The 25,297-nt window shown below is 38.2% G+C and overlaps 1 protein-coding gene across 2 annotated transcripts in view; it reads right to left on the reverse strand.

Annotated features, from left to right (window-relative positions):
- Positions 1 to 25,297, reverse strand: part of BMPR1A (bone morphogenetic protein receptor type 1A) — a 113,140-nt gene that overhangs the window by 53,884 nt on the left and 33,959 nt on the right. For both annotated transcript variants that reach the window (XM_043476189.1, XM_043476188.1), the window contains exon 2: positions 2,499 to 2,613. The gene's annotated coding sequence lies outside the window, so the exon portion shown is untranslated. The remainder of the gene's footprint in view (positions 1 to 2,498; positions 2,614 to 25,297) is intronic.

Below are 25,297 nucleotides of genomic sequence, written 5' to 3' on the forward strand. Positions count from 1 at the left end.
TCTTAAACTAGAAGAATAGGGAAAAACAAGCCTGGAAAAAAATAATATGAGCAGAAGGAGGAAAAACATGGGTCAATTTTAAATCATCAGCTGAAAAGTATCATACATGCAAAGGGGTATGAAGAAGAAAATTAAATATTTGCTGAATAATCAATGCTTAAAGGTTTTTGCAACTTCAGATAAGTTGATCCCTACCTTAAAATTCTCATTACTTCTTGACTGAAACAAGAGTATCCTAATTGTCTCTTGGCTTTTGGTATCTCCCCCTTCCAAACTATCATTCACATTACTGCCATATTAATTCTAACAAACCACAATTATGATTCAAAATACTTCTGTTAAACTTTCTAGAGACTGCCAACTACTCACAAAATGAAGTCTAAACTCCCTACCATGGCATCCAGAGTTCTTCACAAACAAGCTCTCTTTCAGCCTTGTTACTCAAATCCTCTCTCACGTCCTGAATTCAAATCATGCAAAATTACTTCCTCTGTCTTTTGTACATTCTATACATTTCAAGTTTCCTCTGCTTCCCCTGTCCATAGGATTTCCCAGGCAAGACTCTGGAATGGGTTGTCATTTCCTTCTCAACGGGATCTTCCTGACCCAGGGATCAAACCTGCGTCTCCTACATTACAGCAGGTGGATTCTTTACCACTGAGCCAACTGTAAGGCAATTCTTTTCCAATTCTACTCAATTCTAAGGCAATTCTACTCATCCTTTAAGACTCCACTCAAACACCATCTCCTATGTGAAGCCACTTTGACAATTCTCTCCTCTAACAATATTGGTAGAGCCCTTCTAGGTGATACCAACATACTTTCCCAATCTCATACACTTTTCAAATTGCATTAACTTTGTGTACTCATCTCTGAACAGATTATTCTTTGAGAGTAAAGTAAGGAACTCACTTTTACTGAAGATTTTGTATTCTCAGCGCCTAATACAGTTCCTGATTAGACTAGGTGTTTAGCAAGTGTTTAAAGAGAAAGAAGTGGATGGATGTAAGCAAAGCTGTCACTTAATGCTACACTGTTGAGAGACTTTCTTATTAGAGGAATCTGTCCTTACTTTGATAGGCTAGCAAAGAGTTACTGACAGTACAGGCAGAATTATACCTTTTAGAAAATATAAGCTGGTAGCAATTGGTAGACAGAAAAACAGAGTGAGGAGACACACTAAGTGTGGAGAGTCCTTCAATATTTCAAGTGAAATGCTGAAGAACTTAAACTTGGATGATGATGAGAGAACTACAAAAGAGATGATGAAAATATTCATGATACAGAGGTAAAGCTGAAAGGACCTGATCTCTGATTAAGAGTAGGAAGGAAAAGATAAAGAATCCGATTCTGCACTAAGACTGTGAGCACAGGTGACAAAGAGGTCTAGTAACAGAAGTAGGAACACCATGTGTGAAGCAAGCAGTTGAAAATACATGCTGAAGCTTAGAATACTGTCATAGCAGAGATATGAGGTTGAGAGAGATCATTTTAGAGGTAATTGCTGAAATCAAGAAGTTAGGAAAGACATTAAAGAATTTCAAAGATAAAAATCTTAGGGAAGGTCATTATTTAGAAATCGGAGGACAACTATTCTTCAAACAAAAACAGGAGGAAACAGGAAAAAAAAGTTGAAGGAGTAATTAAAGAAGCATAACGAGAAAAGCTCAGGGTTATAGAAGCTACCAGTATTTCATGAAAGGAAAAATGGCAACTAACACAGTGATCAAAGAGTGAAACCTAACCAAAGACAAAAAACAACTAGAACATCATGACTATTCCTCAAAAGAGCAAACAGACCAGCTTACAAGGGACAGAAGGATGAAAATGCTATAAGGAAGCAGAAGCAGTGAGCAAAACTATTTAAAAGAGGAAAAAGCATAGTAGCAAATAGTAGCAAACTCTATTTAAAGAGAAAAAAGTGTAACACATGTATATGTGTTCTACCTGTTTTTTTTTTTTTAAATACACATTCCTAAAGGATTAAACCTTTTATTGATAATCTGAGTCTCTATGGATTTGAAAATAATGAACTTGATTTCTCTATCCACTTTGTCTTAGAATGGCTTCTCCCCTGTCCCTGCAGTTTCCACTTCTTTCAATAAATTCTATCTCCAAAGATCTGTTATTCAAAGTAACAATTTTATCCTAAATTCTAAATATGTGAAAGCTTCAGAATAATGTAAACATTCATTTTAATATAATCTTCTATTCTAACCTGATTTGTCATCATCAGAGGAAAGAAGTAATTATATACATCATTTAATGCTTATTTTCTCCAATTAGAATAAAGAAAGCTGTATTAGTAATAAATACTTTTTACTCCTGAAGACGTTCAACATTTATAAGGAGATAAAATGTTGTAGCTACTTAAGAACTCATAAGGAAGGTGATTCAAGAAGAAAGAAGATAACAAAGTTGCAGTGATAAAATAGGACAATTTTTAATTGCTAAGAAATGAGAATTTTCACATTAATTATATTAAGTCTTTTTCTTACCTCAGAGATGTGGCTAGATAAAACTATATTTCCAATTTTCTCCAAACAGCTTTGACCTATGCTTCCATCTCATGAATTCCAAGACAGTATTAAACTGATGCATATTTTCATAAATCTGTTTAGAAAAAAAGAATATATTTAAGATTGAAAGAATGTTTATTTACCGGAATAACACATGTAGAAGAAATACTAAAATTTTATCATGCATAAAACTGTATATTTTTAATGTAAAGTTCTATAGCACTTTAGAAACTATCACTTTACAAACCTTTGCTCAAAGATGTTCTAAATTTTGAGTATTTTCAACTTTATAACATAACAGATCTGTGGAAAAAATTACTCACATGTGAATTTCTGTATCAGCCTAATAAGCTTTAGTGGGGGGAAAAAATCACATTTCTAACTGAAAAACAAGAACATCAGAAGCAGCACTAAAATTTACAACTCTACAATATTAGGATTCCTACTTGAGAAAAATATATTTGATCACCCAGCTAACATTTCAATTTTATCACAAAGTCTCAGTTAGCAGTTTTAATTTCAGGCAAACGTCAACCTAGAATATCAGGAACAGTGAGGGTCAAGAATTAATTGCACTGCCAGTTCTACGTCCATGGCGTAGGTTTCAGCTGTGTTACTGCTGCCATTAGTGACCTACTGCTTTAAGAGATAATGTTCATAATATAAAAGAAGGAAGCTATTAAAATCTTTAATTTATTTAAAGACAGGTGTGCTGCTTATTTAGGGATCACAAAATAATTTCATTGAAGGTATCTTTTAACTGAAACTTCAAATAGCACAGTATTCTGTTTCCTATTGTAAAAAGAAAAATTTTAAGCTGTATGAACATTACTTATGTCCCCCTGAAAGGTCAAAACGCCTTTGTCTTCAAGTCCATTTAGAAGTATCATTTGTGTCACACTGAGGTTTAGTAGTCTTGGCAATAATGACTAAATTCATGTAAACTGGGGCAACTTGAAACGGTCCAGCATATCAGATAGCCTTTCTTAAAGACAAGAGTCTCCACTCAGCAGACAGGCTGCCATAGGGCCATGCTAAATCTTTCATGGTCCAACTAAAGACAGACCAACCCTGAAAGCAATTAGTAATGCTTTGTCTGCATTTAGAAGCCTTTAACAGTCTTCCCAATGCAGAAGTTACCTATAACTTCACCAAGTCCCTGGTATTTTTCAGGGTACTCATATGACCAAAACTTAGACCATCATTCGGAGTAACAAAGGAGGGTAGTAACGGAGACCTGGTATTTAGCATTCCCCGCCTCCCCCCACCCCATGATCATAGTCTTAAAAAATTTACCTTATAACAATAATAATAATTTAAAAAATGCATTGTGTTTCCACTTTAGAAAAGGCATAAAGATTTCCCTACAAAGCCATTCTTTGCCAATTCTTCCCTAAGGGCTATGGAAGAAGAGAGGGAGGAAATCACTACAATAAACAAAGCTCACATTAACGCATTCTCATAAAGTTTTAAAGTCCAATCAAAGTGACTATGTTGAAAAACATATGGCCTGATTCTAGTTCTACCAGATATTTCCAATGGATCAAATAATAAATAAAATTAGCAGGTAAACCACTTACCAAGCATTGTTTATTACAGCACTATTTATTACAACACTTTTTCCTTGATGTGAAAAAAAAAGTTACAAGCTTTAGGCTAAATCTAAAATTAATTAAAAAGGAAAATACATAATCAAAAAGACTCTTCAAACATACCATCTGCAAAGTCCAAGACCCTGATCTATCCTCCTTCAATCCTCTCACATGTACAAAGACATGACAAATCATAAACTTCAGAAAAGCGTTTCTAAGGATTGAATTTAAGACCGGCTAAGGAAAACCACATAAGATTTGACTTTACTACTAACAGGAAAATAAAAGACAATCAAAGGACAGGATGTGCTTCACAATGCAGGTCTGCAAGCCACTTTTTACACACTAGAAATTGTGAGTCAAAGCAAAGCTTTGTCTAACTTTTGCAATTACAGTCCTTTAAGCAGAGATCTATACCATACAGGCACAGAAACTGAATTCACATAGGCAAAATGCTTGCATCAACTTTAATCACTCAATTTATAAGATACTGTGCCACAGGCTTTTAGCACTATGAACTGCGTTCAATAGTGACAACGGATCCAGTCAAAACCAAACACTAAACAATTTTAAGTATTAATTTCACCAAAGATTTTGTGCCTGAAATTTTCAAGTTTCTTAGGTCTAGAAAATACATTAAGGAAAAGGTAATTCTTTTAAAAACACATTTGAGCTTCTTAATGATTCAGAATAAATGAAAACTGAATCCTTCTGGATATATTCTAATACTTTCTAATTCAGAGCTAACAATGGTATTTCCTCAAAGTTAATAAGTATTTGCAAACATGGGAAACGTTCATTTTAATCCCATAGTGCCTTTACAAAAATCTTTTTCTTTTTGCCATCAAAATGAACACATCCCTCTCAGTTTTGAAGCCCTTCAAAATTATCAAAGTGGTTAAATCTTAAAGCACTGGGATAGCTTAAAGATCACTAACCACACAGAATCCATCAGTGACAAACATCAATTATGGATATCATAGCTATCTTTGAAGTATTAGAACATTACCCAATAACAGCTATATTAATAAGATTAAAAAAAAAAACTAGTATAAACATGGTTTTGATACTCAGTCTAAGACAAAATCTAAGATTGTTTTTCAACGTGTGAAAGTGAAAGTCGCTCAGCTGTGTCCGACTCTTTGCAACCCCATGGACTAAACATTACATGGAATTCTCCAGGCCAGAATACTGGAGTGGGTAGCCTATCCCTTCTCCAGCAGATCCTCCCGACCCAGGAATCGAACTGGGGTCTCCTGCATCGCAAGCAGATTCTTTACCAACTAAGCTATCAGGAAAGCTGATAGCTTTTCAATGTGTACCAGATGTCATAAAGTAGTAATTTCTTAGTATTCACAAAATCAGATATTGATTATACATTTTTCCTTCCACCACTTCAAACTTCTTTCTTCATTTCCCTCTCTTAGCATTCATAAAAAGCATCCCACATACTGTACAAGTACTGTTATAAACATCACAGCTGCAATTAAAAAATTTTAAAAAATAAAAAATTGTAAAATAATCATTTTGCGAAATACCTCAATGGGGCTCTTAAACTAAGGGTATAATTACTATTAAAACCTCTGGTATATTAACTGAAAAACTCAAAACATTATGCTTCAGAAAACCATAGCATAGTTTTACTGTAACTCTAATAGTATAATCTCGGAGAAGGTAATGGCACCCCACTCCAGTACTCCTGCCTGGAAAATCCCAAGGACGGAGGAGCCTGGTAGGCTGCAGTCCATGGGGTCGCTAAGAGTCGGACGACTGAGCAACTTCACTTTCAATTTTCACTTTCATGCATTGGAGAAGGAAATGGCAACTCACTCCAGTGTTCTTGCCTGGAGAATCCCAGGGACGGGGGAGCCTGGCGGGCTGCCGTCTGTGGGATCGCACAGAGTTGGACACGACTGAAGCGACTTAGCAGCAGCAGCAATAACAGTATAATTTAGATTAGTTTGGAATGCATTTCTATAAAAAAGAATGTAATCTACTTAATACAGAAAGGGAAGGTCAACTTATAAATAGATTCTGTTTCAAACGTTCATTTATAAATTGAATATAAGCTTGATTTTGAAACTTAAGATGCCTTTTCTCATAAACTAAAGATATATACAATGGCATTAAATCCCAAATACAAATGAACTTTAGTGTATAATTCTATGATAGCACTCTTCTGCCTAAGCATATTTTCATATCAAGCTCTAAGTTTCTTATTTTTCATTGAATCCTAGAATTCACCGGTTGTGAGGGACTGCGCAGAGGCGTGGCCGTGAGGAGCTACCCCTGGCCCAAGAAAATTCGAGATACCAAAGGAACATTTCATGCAAAGATGGGTTTGATAAAGGACAGAAATGGTATTGACCTAACAGAAGCAGACGATATTAAGTAGAGGTGGCAAGAATACACAGAAGAACTGTACAAAACAGATCTTTATGACCCAGGTAATCATGATGGTGTGATTACTTACCTAGAGCCAGACATTCTGGAATGTGAAGTCAAGTGGGCCTTAGAAAGCATCAGTACGAACAAAGCTAGTGGAGCTGATGGAATTCCAGTTGAACTATTTCAAATCCTGAAAGATGATGCTGTGAAAGTGCTGGACTCAATACGCCAGCAAATTTGGAAAACTCAACAGTGGCCAAAGGACTGGAAAAGCTCAGTTTTCATTCCAATTCCAAAGAAAGGCAACCCCAAAGAATGCTCAAACTACTGCACAATTGCACTCATCTCACACACTAGTAAAGTAATGCTCAAAATTCTCCAAGCCAGACTTCGGCAATACATGAACCGTGAACTTCCAGATGTTCAAGTTGGTTTTAGGAAAGGCAGAGGAACCAGAGATCAAACTGCCAACATCCACTGGATCACTGAAAAAGCAAGCGAGTTCCAGAAAAACATCTATTTCTGCTTTATTGTCTATGCCAAAGCCTTTGACTGTGTGGATCACAATAAACTGTGGAAAATTCTGAAAGAGATGGGAATACCAGACCACCTGACCTGCCTCTTGAGAAACCTATATGCAGGTCAGGAAGCAACAGTTACAACTGGACATGGAACAACAGACTGGTTCAAATAGGAAAAGGAGTACGTCAAGGCTGTATATAGTCACCCTGCTTATTTAACTTATATGCAGAGTACATTATGAGAAACCCTGGGCTGGAGGAAGCATAAGCTGGAATCAAGATTGCCGGGAGAAATATCAATAACCTCAGATATGCAGATGACACCACCCTTATGGCAGAAAGTGAAGAGGAACTAAAGAGCCTCTTGATGAAAGTGAAAGAGAAGAGTGAAAAAGTTGGCCTAAAGCTCAACATTCAGAAAAGTAAGATCATGGCATCTGGTCCCATCACTGCATGGCAGATAGATGGGGAAACAGTGGAAACAGTGGCTGACTTTATTCTTCTGGGCTCCAAAATCACTGCAGATGGTGACTGCAGCCATGAAATTAAAACACATTTACTCCTTGGAAGGAAAGTTATGACCAACCTAGACAGCACATTGAAAAGCAGAGACATTACTTTGCAAACAAAGGTCTGTCTAGTCAAGGCTATGGTTTTTCCAATAGCCATGTATGGATGTGAGAGTGGACTATAGAGAAAGCTGAGTGCTGAAGAATTGATGCGTTTGAACTGTGGTGTTGGAGAAGACTCTTGAGAGTCCCTTGGACTGCAAGGAGATCCAACCAGTTCATCCTAAAGGAGATCAGTCCTGGGTGTTTATTGGAGGGACTGATGTTGAAGCTTTTAACTCCAATACTTAAATACTTTGGCCACCTGATGGGGAGAGCTGACTCATTTGAAAAGACCCTCATGCTGGAAAAGACTGAGGGCAGGAGAAGGGGACAACAGAGTATGAGATGATTGGATGGCATTACCAACACAATGGACATGGGTTTGGGTGGGCTCCAGGAGTTGGTGATGGACAGGGAGGCCTGGCGTGCTGTGATTCATGGGGTTGCAACTGAGCGACTGAACTGAACTGATGATATAGAGTATGATTTCAACAATTATTAGTTGCTCTGAAGTACTAAATAGGAACAACTTAGTGATATGAAACTAAGCTGTCCAGAAAAACTTACCTGTCTAATCAACAAAGAATCAAAAGGCATGGGAAAAAAAGTTTCTTTCAAAAGAAATAAGACAAAAGGATATTTAACACCACGGTTAAAAAATTCTAGTATAAACCAAGGAGATCCAACCAGTCCATCCTAAAGGAGATCAGTCCTGGGTGTTCACTGGAAGGACTGATGCTGAAGCTGAAACTCCAATACTCTGGCCACCTCATGTGAAGAGTTGACTCACTGGAAAAGACCCTGATGCTGGGAGGGATTGGGGGCAGGAGGAGAAGGGGACGACAGAGGATGAGATGGTTGGATGGCATCACCGACTCGATGGGCATGAATTTGAGTAAACTCCAGGAATTGGTGATGGACAGGGAGGCCTGGCGTGCTGCAATTCATGGGGTCGCAAAGAGTCGGACACGACTGAGCGACTGAACTGAATCAATTGTGGCAATTTCCATTCCTCCTGCCAATGAATGCTTTAACAATAAGCGTCTGATACAATTCTGGCCAATAAGACAAGAGACTAACTTTGCTGAAGAGGTTCTGGGAAAGGTTTTCCTGGGCTGATAAAAAAGACACCCAAGTGAAAATATGTATTTTTTTCAGGCAACTTTGGGTTTGAATTGTTAAGTAGAACTATGACAAAAATAAACTCAAAATGGATTAAAGATCTAAATGTAAGACCAGAAACTATCAAACTCCTAGAGGAGAACATAGGCAAAACACTCTCCAACATAAATCACAGCAAGATCCTCTACGACCCACCTCCCAGAATATTGGAAATAAAAGCAAAACTAAACAAATGGGACCTAATGAAACTTAAAAGCTTTTGCACTACAAAGGAAACTATAAGCAAGGTGAAAAGACAGCCCTCAGATTGGGAGAAAATAATAGCAAATGAAGCAACAGACAAAGGATTAATCTCAAAAATATACAAGCAAGTCCTGCAGCTCAATTCCAGAAAAATAAATGACCCAATCAAAAAATGGGCCAAAGAACTAAACAGACATTTCTCCAAAGAAGACATACAGATGGCTAACAAACACATGAAAAGATGCTCAACATCACTCATTATCAGAGAAATGCAAATCAAAACCACAATGAGGTACCATTACACGCCAGTCAGGATGGCTGCTATCCAAAAGTCTACAAGCAATAAATGCTGGAGAGGGTGTGGAGAAAAGGGAACCCTCTTACACTGTTGGTGGGAATGCAAACTAGTACAGCCACTATGGAGAACAGTGTGGAGATTTCTTAAAAAACTGGAAATAGAACTGCCATATGACCCAGCAATCCCACTTCTGGGCATACACACTGAGGAAACCAGATCTGAAAGAGACACGTGCACCCCAATGTTCATCGCAGCACTGTTTATAATAGCCAGGACATGGAGGCAACCTAGATGCCCATCAGCAGATGAATGGATAAGGAAGCTGTGGTACATATACACCATGGAATATTACTCAGCCGTTAAAAAGAATTCATTTGAACCAGTTCTAATGAGATGGATGAAACTGGAGCCCATTATACAGAGTGAAGTAAGCCAGAAAGATAAAGAACATTACAGCATACTAACACATATATATGGAATTTAGAAAGATGGTAATGATAACCCTATATGCAAAACAGAAAAAGAGACACAGAGGTACAGAACAGACTTTTGAACTCTGTTCTTTTGAAACGTGCTGTTTTGAAAGAACAGCATGTATATTATCTACGGTGAAACAGATCACCAGCCCAGGTGGGATGCATGAGACAAGTGCTCGGGCCTGGTGCACTGGGAAGACCCAGAGGAATCGGGTGGAGAGGGAGGTGGGAGTGGGGATCGGGATGGGGAATACGTGTAACTCTATGGCTGATTCACATCAATGTATGACAAAACCCACTGAAATGTTGTGAAGTAATTAGCCTCCAACTAAAAAAAAAAAACAAAACAAAACTATGACAGCCATCTTAGGACCATGAGGAAAGAGAAAGTCTAAGAGGACAACCCAACAGAAAAGCAATGACAGCACTAAAAGATGGAAAAAACCTGGGTCTGTGGTGATGCTATTTCAGTTCAGTTTAGTCGCTCAGTCGTGTCCAACTCTTTGCGACCCCATGGACTGCAGCCTGTCAGGCTCCTCCGTCCATGGGGATTCTCCAGGCAAGAATACTGGAGTTGGTTGCCATGCCCTCCCCCAGGGGATCTTCCCAATCCAGGGATTGAACCCAGGTCTCCTAGATTGCAGGCAGATTCTTTGCCAGCTGAGACAGCAGGGAAGACATAAGGGTGGTATAATCTGCATATGTAAGGTTTATTATTTCATCTTGTGCTTCATTCTGCCGGCATTTCACATGATGTATTCTGCATATATGTTTAATAAGCAGGGTGACAATATACAGCCTTGACGTACTCCTTTCCCAATTTGGAATCAGTCTGTTGTTACATGTCCAGTTCTCACTGTTGCTTCTTGACCTGCATACAGGTTTCTCAGGAGGCAGGTCAGGTGATCTAGTATTCCCATTTCTTTAAGAATTTTCCAGTTTGTTGTGATCCACAGAGTCAAAGGCTTTGATGCAGTCCATAAAGCAAAAGGAGATGTTTTTCTGGAATTCTCTGGCTTTTTCTATGATCCAACAGATGCTGGCAATTTGCTCTCTGGTTCCTCTGCCTTTCCTTCCAGATGCTGGAAGTTCTCAGTTCACGTACTTTTGAAGCCGAGCTTGGGGAATTTTGATTCTCTAAAATTTTGATGCTTCTATACCTAAATGAAATAATTCTAGAATCATTTTATTAACTTGGATCTTAAGGAGATCGAACCAGTCAATCCTAAAGGAAACCAACCCTGAATATTCATTGGAAGGACTGCTGCTGAAGCAGCAGTCCAATACTTTAGTCACCTGATCTGAAGGGCCGACTCATTGGAAAAGAGCCTGATGCTGGGAAAGACTGAAGGCAAAACGTGAAAGGGGTGGCAGAGAATAAGATGGTTAGATAGCTGACTCAATGGACGTGAATTTGAGCAAACTCCGGGAGACAGTGGAAGAGCTTGGAGTGCTCCAGTTCATGGGGTCACAGAGAGTCGAACATGACTTAGCGACTGAACACCAACAACAAAATTTACCCTTTTATTATTTATGCAGTTTTCAGTGACCAAAAGTAACACAGTGGATACAGCCATTTAGGAATAGATACACTATTTATTTCAATGAATTCAACTGTTATTTATACAGTGGTAACTCTCCCAAATTTATATTTCAATCCAGAGCCTTCTTTTGAACTAGATAACATATTTCTAAACTATCAAACAGCTGTATTAAATACTTATTCCAGTGATATATCAAGAGAACAGAATATAAAAATGATCATCTACCAACAAAAAAAATGTTTGTGCACCCATACTCGATTTTCTGGCTAATGACAACACCATCTACTTAATAGTCAATGATGAAAATCTTTGGGTCACTAGTCCCACATCCCTCTGCTTTACTCATTATATGAGGCAGTTATTACATGCTGCCTGTTCTAATTCTGATGTATCTTTGAAATCTGTCTCCCTCAACTCTACACACGTCTAGTACAGTCTCTCATCTTTTGTGGTGCACATCTCCATTCTTATCTCTTGCACTGCACTCATGTTTGTAAAATACAACCATGCTTCATGAAAAGATTATAAACATCCTAAGTCATTAGGAAACACAAATGAAATCTATGATATATCACTACATACCCACTATAATGGCTATTCTCAGAAAGACAGACAACATTCAATGTTGGTAATGAAATGGAGAAATTGGAACTCCCATACACTGCTGTAAAATGATGCAGCCACTTTGGAGAAAAGCTTGCCAATTTCTTAAAAAGTTAAACGTAAGCAAAACCTAACCACAAGATCCAAAATTCCCTCCATAGGAACCTACCCAAGAGAAATGAAAATAAGTGTCTATATAAAGACTTACATAGGGCTTCGCTGGTGGTTCAGACAGTAAAGAATCCACCTGCAATGCAGGAGACCTGGGTTTGATCCCTGGGTTGGGAAGACCCCTGGAGAAGGGAGCAGCTACCCACTCCAGTATTCTGGCCTGGAGAATTCCATGGACAGAGGAGCCTGCAGGGCTATGGTCTGAGGAGTTGCAAAGAGTCAGACACAATTGAGCGACTTTCACTTTAAAGACTTGTATGCAGGGTATTCCCTGGCAGTCCAGTGGTTGAGACTCTGAGCTACCACTGCAGGAGGTGTGGGTTCCATTCCTGGTCAGGGAACTAAGATCCCACATGCCATGGGCCACCTCTCCCCAAAAAGACATATACAAATGTTCTCAGCAGCATTCCTCATAATGCTGGAAATAATCCTAGTGTCCATCAGCTGGTGAATGGATAAACAAAAGGTGGCATCATCAAACAGTGGAATATTATCGGGTAATAAAAAGGAACAAAATACTGATACATGTTACAACATGAATGCACCTCAAAATATGCTAAATAAAAGAAGCCAGATGCAAAATACTACATACTGTATGATCCCATATATACAAAATGTTCAGAAAAGCCAAACTGAGATAACAAGAAAGCAAAGCAGTAGTTGCCTACAGCAAGGAGTAGGAATGGTAAATTTGGAGTGGTGATGAAATGTTCTAAAATATTCATAGCACAACCCTAAAAACTTACTAAAATAATACAAATGTAAGTACATTTTAAAATTTTTCAATGATTTCCAATTATGTACAAAATGAAGTCCAAATTCTTTAGGAAGACATTCAGAGACTGCTATAATCTGCTTTCAATGTATTTAATCTGCTGTCTTCTGTTACAATCTCTGCCATGTGGCACAGCCAAAAAGCAGAAAGAGGAAAAAAAAAAAGACTATGCTGAGATACTACCAACACACCCACTGGAACAGCTAAAATAAAAAACAGTGACAATACCAAGTGCTGACAAGAATGTGAAGAAAACAGATCTTTCATACACTGCCGTTGAGAATATAAACTGGCATAGCCACTTTGGAAAATGGTTTGAAAGTTTCTTTAAAAACTAAATATACCCTTACGTGTAACAAACTGCATTCCTGGGCATCTGTCCCAAAGAAATGAACATGAATGTTCACAGCAGCCTTATTCTTCTGACAATGAAGCATAAAAATCACTTCCATATTTTCATTTTAATAAATCCAATTCAGTCAGTAGAAAAATCTACACCACTCATTTTTTTCCTGTAGAATTTTGAGAGATTATCAATAGATCATTTTTTCACGTGATAGGCAAACATAACACACTACATATAAACAACAAAATTTCTGCTATTAGGAATCATCAGGAATTGATTCTAGAGTACTAAGGGTTCACCACTTCTTCTAAATGTGCGTTGTTGCACTTTCTCAAATGAAGAATAAAGATTATTTAGAATTAACATTATGAACACCAGTTACAGAGTTATGATACAATATAGTGAAATCAGAGGCTATTAATACATAATGCTATTTGCTTTGGTACTAAATGGTCCCAAAAGAGAGTTGTGTTTATTTACTTATTTATTTGCTTGTCTGCTTGTTTTAGCTTGCATCCCCAGGTTTTCTTATTTTCTTCCCCTGCTAACAGCTACCTAGAATGCATGTCTGCTCATATAATAACAGCACCCTCTCTTCGCTTCTCATTTACATCATCCCTGTACTAGCTTAACATAGCTCTATGTTTTGAAGTCTATAAAAATAAAAAGGCTGCATACGACAGCCCGAGACTGAAGGTATAAAACTGAACACATCTACTATTATGATCAAATAATTTTTATGTTGTGATAATGTAACACTTTTTATAAGATCACTTCAAGGAGAAGGTAAAGATGAGACACCTGAATGAGTCAACCCAGGAAAAAACAAAGATGAGTGGAGCTACAAACTATAAATACATTTCGGATGGCTGCTCAACATTTCCAACAAATTGCTAAGCTCAAAATACATGAAACAGAACTTATTATTTTGTTTTTCCATCTTCTCACAAATCTGTTCCTCTTGAATTATTTATTTGGCGTAATGTACAACTGTTTACAAGATTTTTTTTTTTTTTGCCATTACCAAGTAAAATTGACAGTGTATATACCCAAGACCCCAAAATCCTACCTCAAAGTATATATATAACCTGGGAAACCTTTTGCACGTCTGCCAGAAAGCATGTACAAGAATATTTACAGCAGCATTTTCTTAACAGCAAACCTAAGTGTCCAACAGCAGTAACATGGGTAAATTCTAGTATATTCATATAAAGAATTACCACATGGCAGTAAAAATGAATACAACTCAGATAATAGTATCAATATCAATGAAATCTCGAAACCATAATGCTGAACAACAACAAAACAAGTCTAAGAAGAATACATATATACAGTATAACTCCATTCACATAAAACTCAAAAACAGGAAACACTAGGAAAATGTATACTAAAGGAAAAATAGAAAAGTGGAAGACCTTAAGGAAAACTAACAGAACAGTATTTAATAATTTAGGATGATGGTTTTCTCTGGGAGGGAAAAGCCATGGGCATCTCAGAAGCTGCCATCACATTTCTTGAGATAGGAAACTGGGACAGACAGATTCCTTTTTTTTTAGTAAAACTCTGTAAAATGTACATCTACATCATACGTACCTTTGTATACAGGATAGATAATTAAGAGTAAAAATTTTAGTTTAAACTGAAGTAAGTATGGTTAAGTGTGCAGTAGTTTGAACATTCTTTGGCATTGCCTTTCTTTGGGACTGGAATGAAAACTGAGCCAGGTTAAAAAAAAAACAAAAACTGGGGAAAACAGAGACTTTATACATTACAAGTTGTAATTTTACACATAGGTTTCAGTTTACAATGTCAGTAGGACAGACATTACTAAGATCAAATATTGACAGATCTCCAAGGGAATCCCAGAGATCTTACTTTCATCAGTAGATTTTAAAACTTTTTTTCCTATAAATTGTAAGTTATTCAACAGGATCAAAAATTACACTTAGCTTAACAGACCAGAGATTACAGCTGTGCTTCATAAACAGAGTATTATAATCAATTCAAAGGCATATGGGCTTTAAAAAATTTGTTTAGTAACTCAATTATACTATAAGTTGCAAAGTTTCTGATACCGCTAAGATATATATATATATAGTAATACCAATAGGATTTTAAAACATCCTACTTAGCCAATAGAAGAATGTATTACTGTATCAACCTGGAGGGGTGGGATGGGGAGGGAGATGGGAGGGAGGTTCAAAAGGGAGGGGATATATGTACACCTATGGCTGATTCAGGCTGAGGTTTGACAGAAAACAGCAAAATTCTGTAATGCAATTATCTTTCAATAAAAAAAATTTTAAAAAAAATAAAAGAATGTTTTAAAATCTGTTTCTCAGATCTACTTCCTAAAGAATGCACACCCATATTTTCAGGATTACTAAGGCAAGGAAGTAAGGATGGAATGAATTCCTTTAAAACATAAATAGTTTCCTTAAAAAAATAATTACATATCCTGAAAATGGATAACTATCCTATTACCTAAGGATGTACTGGTTGTCAGAATTTAATCCAATTAACCTGTGTTCAATATTTGGCTTTATTATTTACTAAAAACTTGAAATTACCTTTATTATTCAATTGTCATTCATCCAAATGTGTGCATCAATGAAATTAAATAAATGACATTCTAGAAACTATAGAAAATAAAACTTTCAATTAAGAGAATTTAAATTCATATAAAATTCATCACATGTACAGGCATATGCAAACTAATCATTTCCAACAGGGGTGGGAGGTGGACTACAGATATTTCCTTTAAAAGGGACAATGTTGCTACATGTTCATGGGTGGGTAAACATACAGAGAAGAAGTTTTAGCTGGGAAGCTTGCATTTAAGTTCTCATCTCTATGTGATGAGGGGTACGGAGCTAATTACCAGACAACACTGTCTTTTAAATCGTGAGTCACATACCTAAGGGAGGGGGTTGTAAGCAGGATAAGCAACAACCAGGGCAATCAAGATTTTAAAAGAAGCAACAGCAGGTTTTGAAGTTTCAGACAGAAAATCAGAAGCAATTATCTCAATATAATGCATATAATCCAACAGCCTGACTACGGATTATCCACCTTCTTGCAAAACATACCTATACTTTAGGGACTAAGTTTGTGAAGCTAGGTATGTTTGAACTTCAGAGAACAGTTCTATTCTCAACAGGCAAGTGAGATTGAAAGAGAGAAATAAAAGATTACTTGATAATATAATACTTCCTGAGGGCACTATAGTAAATTTTAAAACATTCAAGACACAGTTCCCTGCCGGCAAGCAACATTTAATCAACTTGAGGAGGTAAGCCATTATATATTAAATCTTAAACAATAGTACCAGATGACAATACAAACACTGTCATACTACCATACATGATGATTAACTGAGAAGCAAAAAAAAAAAACCAAACCAAACTTGCTTCAGAGGTGGAAAGATCACTGTGGGCTGAATTTAAAATGGTCCTTCTGAAGACTGGCCAGGATTGATAGTGTGCAAGGAGGAGGGGTATAGGCTCAGATGGCTGTATTACTGGGAGAGCTGGGGTGCACACGGCTGGGAGGGTGCACTGTGCCTGGCCATTGTGCCACCTGGGGCCCAGATTCTAGAGTAGTGGAGCTTAATAATCAACACATGGTCTGAACCAGATGATAAATCTTCCGCCACCCATGAAGCCAATGTCCATAGCAGATATCATACTCGTTTTAGTCTTCCTTACAATCAAGCATCAAAGATTTCAGAGTCCGTCTTAATACAGAAATCCCGACAGCCAAGATGTCTGAAATCAATCTACCATTCCTTTAAGAAGGAGAGGACAAAGAAAAGAACACATGGCTAAGAACAAGGACTCTAGAGCCAAACTAAGTACCAAGGTTGGAAACCTGGCTCCAACAGATTTGCTGTTGCTGTTGTTCAGTTCCCCAGTCGTGTCCAACTCTTTGCCACCCCATGGACTGCAGCACACCAGGCCTCCCTGTCCATCACCATCTCCTGGAGCTTGCTCAAACTCACGTCCATGAGTGGGAGATGCCATCCAACTATCTCATCCTCTGTCCTCCCCTTCTCCTCCTGCCTTCAATCTTTCCCAGCATCAGAGTCGTTTCCAATGAGTCAGCACTTCACATCAGGTGGTCAAAGTATTGGAGCTTCAGCTTCGGCATCAGTCCTTCCAATGAGTATTCAGGACTGACTTCCTTTAGGATTGAATGGTTTGATCTCCTTGCAGTCCAAGGGACTCCCAAGAGTCTTCTCCAATACCGTAGTTCAAAAGCATTAATTCTTAGGCACTCAGCCTTCGTTACGGTCCAACTCTCCTATCTGTACATGACTACCGTGTTTATAGCTTTGACTATACAGACCTTTGTTGGCAAAGTAATCTCTCTGCTTTTTAATATGCTTTCTGGGTTTGCTCCATTCTTCCAAGGAGCAAGCTTCTTTTAATTTCATGGCTGCAATGACCATCTGCAGAGATTTTGGAGCCCAAGAAAATAAAGTCTGGGCCAGGTGGCTTAACCTCCCTGGTACCCAATATGTAAAATAGAATAATTACACGTATCTGAATGGTGAGACTTAAAGGAATTAATGTAGGTATAGCACTTAGAATGTGTGTGCATATGTGTGCTCAATTATGTCGAATCTTTGCAAACCCGTGGACTGGAGCCTGCAAGGCTCCTCTGTCTATGGAGTTTTCCAGGCAAGAATACTGGAGCAGGTTGCCACTTCCTACTCCAAGGAACTTTACAGACCCAGAGATGGAATTCACGTCTCTTGCATTGGTAGGAAGATTCCTTACCACTGTGCCATCTGGGATTCAATTCAGTTTAGTATCTCAGTCGTGTCTGACTCTTTGAACCCATGGACTATAGCAGGCCAGGCTTCCCTGTCCATCACCAACTCCCAGAGCTTGCTCAAACTCATGTCCATCAAGTCGGTGATGCCATCCAACCATCTCATCCTCTGTCGTCCCCTTCTCTTCCTGCCCCCAATCTTTCCCAGCATCAGGGTCTTTTCAAGTGAGTCAGTTCTTCGCATCAAGCGGCCAAAGTATTGGACCTTCAGCTTCAGCATAAGCCCTTCCAATGAATATACAGGACTGATTTCCTTTAGCACTGACTAGTCTGACCAGCCCAAGGGACTCTCAAGAGTCTTCTCCAACACCACAGTTCAAAAGCATCAATTCTTCGGCACTCAGCTATCTTTAAGTTTCCCTGGTGGCTAAGACAGTAAAGTGTCTGCCTACAATGAGGGAGACCCGGGTTCGATCCCTGGGTCGGGAAGATCCACTGGAGAAGAAAATGGCAACTCACTCCAGTACTCTTGCCTGGAAAATCCCATGGATGGAGGAGCTTGGTAGGCTATAGTCCACAGGGTCACACAGAGTCGGACACAACTGAACCACTTTCACTTTCAGCTATCTTTATGGTCCAACTCTCACATCGAGCCATGAATACTGGAAAAACCAAAGCTTTGACTACACAGACCCTTGTTGGCAAAGTAACCTCTCTGCCTTTTAATATGCTGTCTAGGTTGGTCATAACTTTTCTTCCAAGGAGCAAGGGTCTTTTAATTTTGTGGCTGCAGTCACCATCCAGTGTTTGGAGCTCAAGAAAACAAAGTCTGTCACTGTTTCCATTGTTTCCCCATCTATTTTCCATGAAGTGATGGGAACAGATGCCATGATCTCAGTTTTCTGAATGGTGAGTTTTAAGCCAAATCTTTCCTCTCCCCTTTCACTTTCATCAAGAGATTCTTTAGTTCTTCTTCGCTTTCTGCCATAAGGGTGGTGTCATCTGCATATCTGAGGTTACTGGTATTTCGTCCAGCAATCTTGATTCCAGTTTGTGCTTCATCCGGCCCGGCATTTCGCATGGTGTACTCTGCATATAAGTTAAATAAGCAGGGTGACTATATACAGCCGTGACATACTCCCTTCCCAGTTTGGAACTAATCTGTTGCTCCATGTCCAGTTCTAATTATTGCTTCTTGACCTGCATATAGATTTCTCAGGAGGCAGGTCAGGTGGTCTGGTATTCCCATCTAAGAATTTTCCAGATTATTGCGATCCACAGAGTCAAAGGCTTTTGTGTAATTAATAAAGCAGAAACAGATGTTTTTCTGGAACTCTCTTGCTTTTTCGATGATCTAACAGATGTTGGCAATTTGATCTCTGGTTCCTCTGCCTTTTCTAAATCCAGCTTGAACATCTGGAAGCTCATGGTTCATGTACTGTTGAAGCCTGGCTTGGAGAATTTCGAGCATTATTTTGTCAGCGTGTGAAATGAGTGTAGTTGTGTGATAGTTTGAACATTCTTTGGCATTGTCCTTCTTTGGGACTGGAATGAAAACTGACCTTTCCAGTCCTGTGGCCACTGCTGCGTTTTCCAAATTTGCTGGCATATTGAGTGCAGCACTTTCACAGCATCAGCTTCTAGAATCTGCAATAGCTCAACTGGAATTCTATCACCTCCACTAACTTTGTTTGTAGTGATGCTTCCAAAGGCCCACTTGACTTCCCATTCCAGGATGTCTGGCTCTAGGTGAGCGATCACACCATGGTGGTTATCTGGATCATGAAGATCTTTATTGTATAGTTCTTCTGTGTATTCCTGCCACCTCTTCTTAATATCTTCTGCTTCTGTTAAGTCCATGCCATTTCTGTTCTTTATTGTGCCCATCCCTTGGTATCTCTAATTTTCTTGAAGAGATCTCTAGTCTTTCCCATTCTATTATTTTCCTCTATTTCTTTGCAATGATCATTGAGCAAGGCTTTCTTATCTCTCCTTGCTATTATGTGGAACTCTCCAATCAGATGGTGCATCTTTCCTTTCCTCCTTTGCCTTTCGCTTCTCTTCTTTTCTCAGCTATTTGTAAGGCCTCCTCAGATAACCATTTTGCCTTTTTGCATTTCTTTTTCTTGGGGATGGTCTTGATCCCTGTCTCCTGTACAATGTCACGAACTTCTGTCCATAGTTCTTCAGGAACTCTATCAGATCTAATCCCTTGAATCTATTTGTCACTTCCACTGTATAATTGTAAGGGATTTGATTTAGGTCATTCCTGAATGGTCTAGTCGTTTCCCTACTTTCTTCAAAATACAACTGTATTTTCCAATAAGGAGTTTATGACCTGAGCTACAGTCAGCTCCTGGTCTTGTTTTTGCTGCCAGTACAGAGCTTCTCCATCTTTGGCTGCAAATATAATCAATCTGGTTTCTGTATTGACCATCTGGTGATGTCCATGTGTAGAGTCTTCTCTTATGTTATTGAAAGAGGGTGTTTGCTATGACCAGTGCATTCTCTCCGAAAAACTGTGTTAGCCTTTCTCCGGCTTCATTTTGTACCCCAAGGCCAAATTTGCCTATTACTCCAGGTATCTCTTGACTTCCTACTTTTGCATTCCAGTCCCCTATGAAGAAAAAGGACATCTTTTTTGCATGTTAGTTCTAGGCAGTCCTACAGGACTATGTAGATCTTCACAGACCTACAGATCTATGTAGATCTTCATAGAACCATTCAATTTCAGCTTCCTCAGCATGACTGGTTGGGGCACAGACTTGGATTACTGTGATACTGAATGGTTTGCCTTGGAAACAAACAGAGATCATTCTGTCATTTTTGAGACTGCATCCAAGTACTGCATTTCGGACTTTCTTGTTGACTGTGAGGGTCACTCCATTTATTCTAAGGAATTTTTGCCCACAGTAGTAGATACAATGGTCATCTGAATTAAATTCGCCCATTCCTTTCCATTTTAGTTCACTGATTTCTAAAATGTCAATGTTCACTCTTGCCATCTCCTGCTTGACCACTTCCAATTTACCTTGATTCATGGACCTAACATTCCAGGCTCCTACACAATTCTGTTCTTTACAGAATCAGACTTTACTTCCATCACCAGTCACATCCACAACTGGGCATTGTTTTCACTTTGGCTAAGCGAAGAAGAACTAAAGAGTCTCTTTAATGAAAGTGAAAGAAGAGAGTGAAAAAGTTGGCCTAAAACTCAACATTCAGAAAACTAAGATCATGGCATCTGGTCCCATCACTTCATGGCAAATAGATGGGGAAACAGTGACAGACTTATTTTTTTGGGCTCCAAAATCAGTGCAGATGGTGACTGCAGCCACAAAATTAAAAGACACTTGCTCCTTGGAAGAAAAGTTATGACCAACCTAGAAAGCATATTCAAAAGCAGAAAGTCAACAAAGTCCGTCTAGTGAAAGCTACAGGTTTTCCAGTAGTCATGTATGGATGTGAGAGTTGGACGATAAAGAAAGCTGAGTGCCGAAGAACTGATGCTTTTGAACTATGGTGTTGGAGAAGACTCTTGATAGTCCCTTGGATTACAAGGAGATCAAACCAGTCCATCCTAAAGGAATCAGTCCTGAATATTCATTGGAAGGACTGATGCAGAAGCTGAAACTCCAGTACGTTGGCCACCTGATGCGAAGAGCTGACTAATTTGAAAAGACCTGATGCTGGGAAAGATTGAAGGTGGGAGGAGAAGGGGACAACAGAGGATGAAACGGTTGGATGGCATCACTGACTCGACATGAGTTTGAGTAAACTCCAGGAGTTGGTGATGGACAGGGAGGCTTGGTGTGCTGCAGTCCACAGGGTCGCAAAGAGTTAGATACAACTGAACTGAACTGTTTTTCATTCTTTCTGAAGTTATCTCTCCACTCTTCTCCAGTAGCATATTGGGCACCTATAGACCTGGGGAGTTCATCTTTCAGTGTTCTACCTTTTTGCCTTTTCATACTGTTCATGGGGTTCTCAAGGCAAGAATACTGAATTGATTTGTCATTCCCTTCTCCCGCGGACCACATTTTGTCAGAATTGATTTTTTTTTTTTTTTTTTTTTTAGTATTTCTTTATCAGTGAAATATGAAAATCTCTCTTACTAAAATTGCTGGGCTAGTGGGAACAATCAGGAAATATGAAAGATTTCATATTTCACTAATAAAAACAATAAAAAATCATGACATGCATTTAGGTTTATGAATGGTCTTATAATAATGATAGCAAAAGAAAAAAAACAGAAATAATTTAAATAAACTATAGTAAATTCACATGTTATTATGACAGTCAACATTAAGTGCCAAGAATTATTTTTTATATACTGTCTCATTCATTAGACTACCCTGATGGCTCACTGGGCAAAGAATCTGCCTGCAACACAGGAGACACAGGAGACCATGGGTTTGATCCCTGGGTTGGGGTGATCCCCTGGAGAAGGAAATGGTAACATACTCCAGTATTTCTTGCCTGAAAAATCCCATGTACGGAAGAGCCTGGCAGGCTACAGTCCAAAGGGTCGCAATGAGTCGGGCAGAACTGAGCAAATTAAGCACTCATACACACACACACACTCACACCTCATTTATTACTTACAGCAACCCTAGGACATAGATAAGAATTAGATAAGAATGCTATCTTCATTTTCCAGATGAGGAAATTGAAACCCAGAGTAGCAACTTGCTCAAGATCACACAGCTAGTGAGTATCTAGAGCCAGGATTTCTACCTGGGCAGTTTAACACTGTCAATTTGTGCGGCTACCATATTGTACTACAGAAGAATAAGGACAGTAACAATATATTAAAACAGAAAAAATCAGATATCAAAACAACAGACACAGTATGATCCTTCTTTTATTTAATGCATTTAAAAAATGGAATAGCTATGGTCCCAAATTTAACACTGGGTATCTCTGAGAGATGACATTACAGTGGATGATCACCTTCTTTATATTTTTCTGTATTTTCCACATTTTGCATTGCAAGGTAAATTTTTTAAAGTGAGGTTCTTAAAAAAAGTAAAAAGGTAGTGACAATTTCAAATACTCCAGAAAGCACCAATAATTTTAAAAAACATGGAAGCAGCTGTTAAATTTGCTAAATGGGTCACTGACAAATTCAAAGGAAGAGTTGCAGGCAAAATGGCAATAGCAAGGAAGAAGTATGTTTTAAAAAAGTGACAGAAGCTATTCAGGTTTAGACTATCATTTTGAGAAGTTCAGAGACGAGAAGAAGAATGGTATATAACTTCAAGGCAGTAACAGTGTCAAGGGAAGATTCTGCTGGTATATTTTCAATTTCAAGGAAATTTGATCAGGATTTTAATCTAATTGGAAACAGTCTGTGAAGGGTGGATATCAAAATAGACAAGGGGCGGGAGGTCTCAGAGGACAAAGATTTAGCTTTCAAAAAGGGGAAAGTTCTTATGAGACAGGAGAGGAGAGAAAGAGAGGAGATCTCATAAAAAGAGATCTCTGAGGTCACGGAACTTGCATTTGGTACCTTCAAACTCTCCAAGAAAGACAGTGAAGTCATTTTCAATAACTGAAAGGGTGGGGATTAGGCACAGGGAGAGAAGTATGGAGTAGTGGGTAAAAAAAAACCCACTGGAAAGCAATTTTGGGTTTACTAATTTTCCAGAACAAGCAGAAATCATCTACCTAATTATCACAAGACCATAAAAGAAAGTACTGAAAAAAAAATAATAATAATTTCTTCACAGTTAGGAGGCACATTAAACCGCACCATTCAAAATGAGGAGAATCTAAAAAAAAAGTTAAAAAAATTTTTTTTAATTAAAAAATTTTCAAAAAATTAAAAAAACAAAAAACAAAATGAGGAGAATCTGTGGTATACCTAGAGACAACACTGTCTACAGATTTTGTTTTAACCAATGGATTCAAAATGTTATTTCAGTATAATAAATGTAAAAATTACTAACAAGATATTTTACTTTCTTTTTTCACAGCTAAAACTTCCAAACTTGATATATACTTTATAATTAAAGCACATCTCAATTAGGACTAGCCATATGTTAAGCACTCAGTAGCTACATATGGCTAGTGGCTACCATATTAGAATAGTACTGTCTAAGTTATGCTGTGAAACAAATAATTCCAAAATTTCAATGACTCAGCACAACAAAAGTCTACTTTTGTCTCATGTAAAATGTCCAACACAGGAAGCTGGATCTATTTCACAGTCAGCCAAGGACTCAGGCTGACCACTGTTTCTGTATTAAATGAAACACATGGCTGGGTATTTACTTCCAGATGAAGAGAAGCCAGAGACTCCTTCATGGACTTTTCACTATGTCAGTATAGAAATAACACACTTCCCCCCAAAGCCCACTGGCCAGAATCAGTCACATGACACCACCTAACTTAAAGGAAGGGAATTAAATGTTCCCACATGCCTGAAATGAAAGAACTAGACGTGAAAGAGCACTAAGCAGTCACTACCACAGGCACTGAGCTGTGAGGACCAGTGCTGGACAGATAACCTAAGCCCTAGATTCTAGGGTATAACTGGTTTTTATGAAGATTTTTAAACCTGTTTTTAAGCCTGAAATCTCACTACCATATTAGATAAAACCAATGCCTGCAATTCTGGGATCCTGATGGGGATGAAAAATGGTTATCTTGTTAACATGAACCTCTACAAGCCAAAGAACAAATAAATACTCACTGGAAAGAACACTAGGCAAATCTGAAAATACAAGTAAAACTGGGGACAGTGGGAGAGTTGATCAATCCAACCGTAGATGACAGCAAAGGAGCTATACTGCATAAAGTTTGAGGATGATGAGGTAGACAAATCTCTCTGAACTTGGAAAGTAGCCAACCAGGCCTCCCTTGCATGACAGAGCCTCACAATGAAAGAAAAAGTGCTGACACTGAATACAAATTGAAAAGGAAAAGTACAAAAGAAACAACACAAAGAGAAGGCTCCCATAAAAGGGATGATAAGAGAACCAGGAGATCTCAGAAGGCAATTAACTAAATTCGCAAACATAATAAAAACAATTCTATCAAGTTAAAAATGCTATCCTGAATCACTATATGCCTTCTAAAAAATTCAGGAAAACTGACTCCAAAATGACCCACATGTCATTTTGTGTCCAGAGTCAAATCTCATACAAGTTATTAGGGAAAAAAAATACAGAACAAAATGACATCCCTACAAAAACTAAAGCATATCAGAAGAGCAGAAATACAAAACTGACAAAAAACATAGACTATTAAAAGGATAAAATAATAAAAAAAACCATAAGGCATGAAATCACATTAGAACTGGAGAAAC

This window comes from Cervus canadensis, chromosome 8 (assembly GCF_019320065.1).
Source record: "Cervus canadensis isolate Bull #8, Minnesota chromosome 8, ASM1932006v1, whole genome shotgun sequence".
In the NCBI taxonomy this organism is placed as follows: domain Eukaryota; kingdom Metazoa; phylum Chordata; class Mammalia; order Artiodactyla; family Cervidae; genus Cervus; species Cervus canadensis.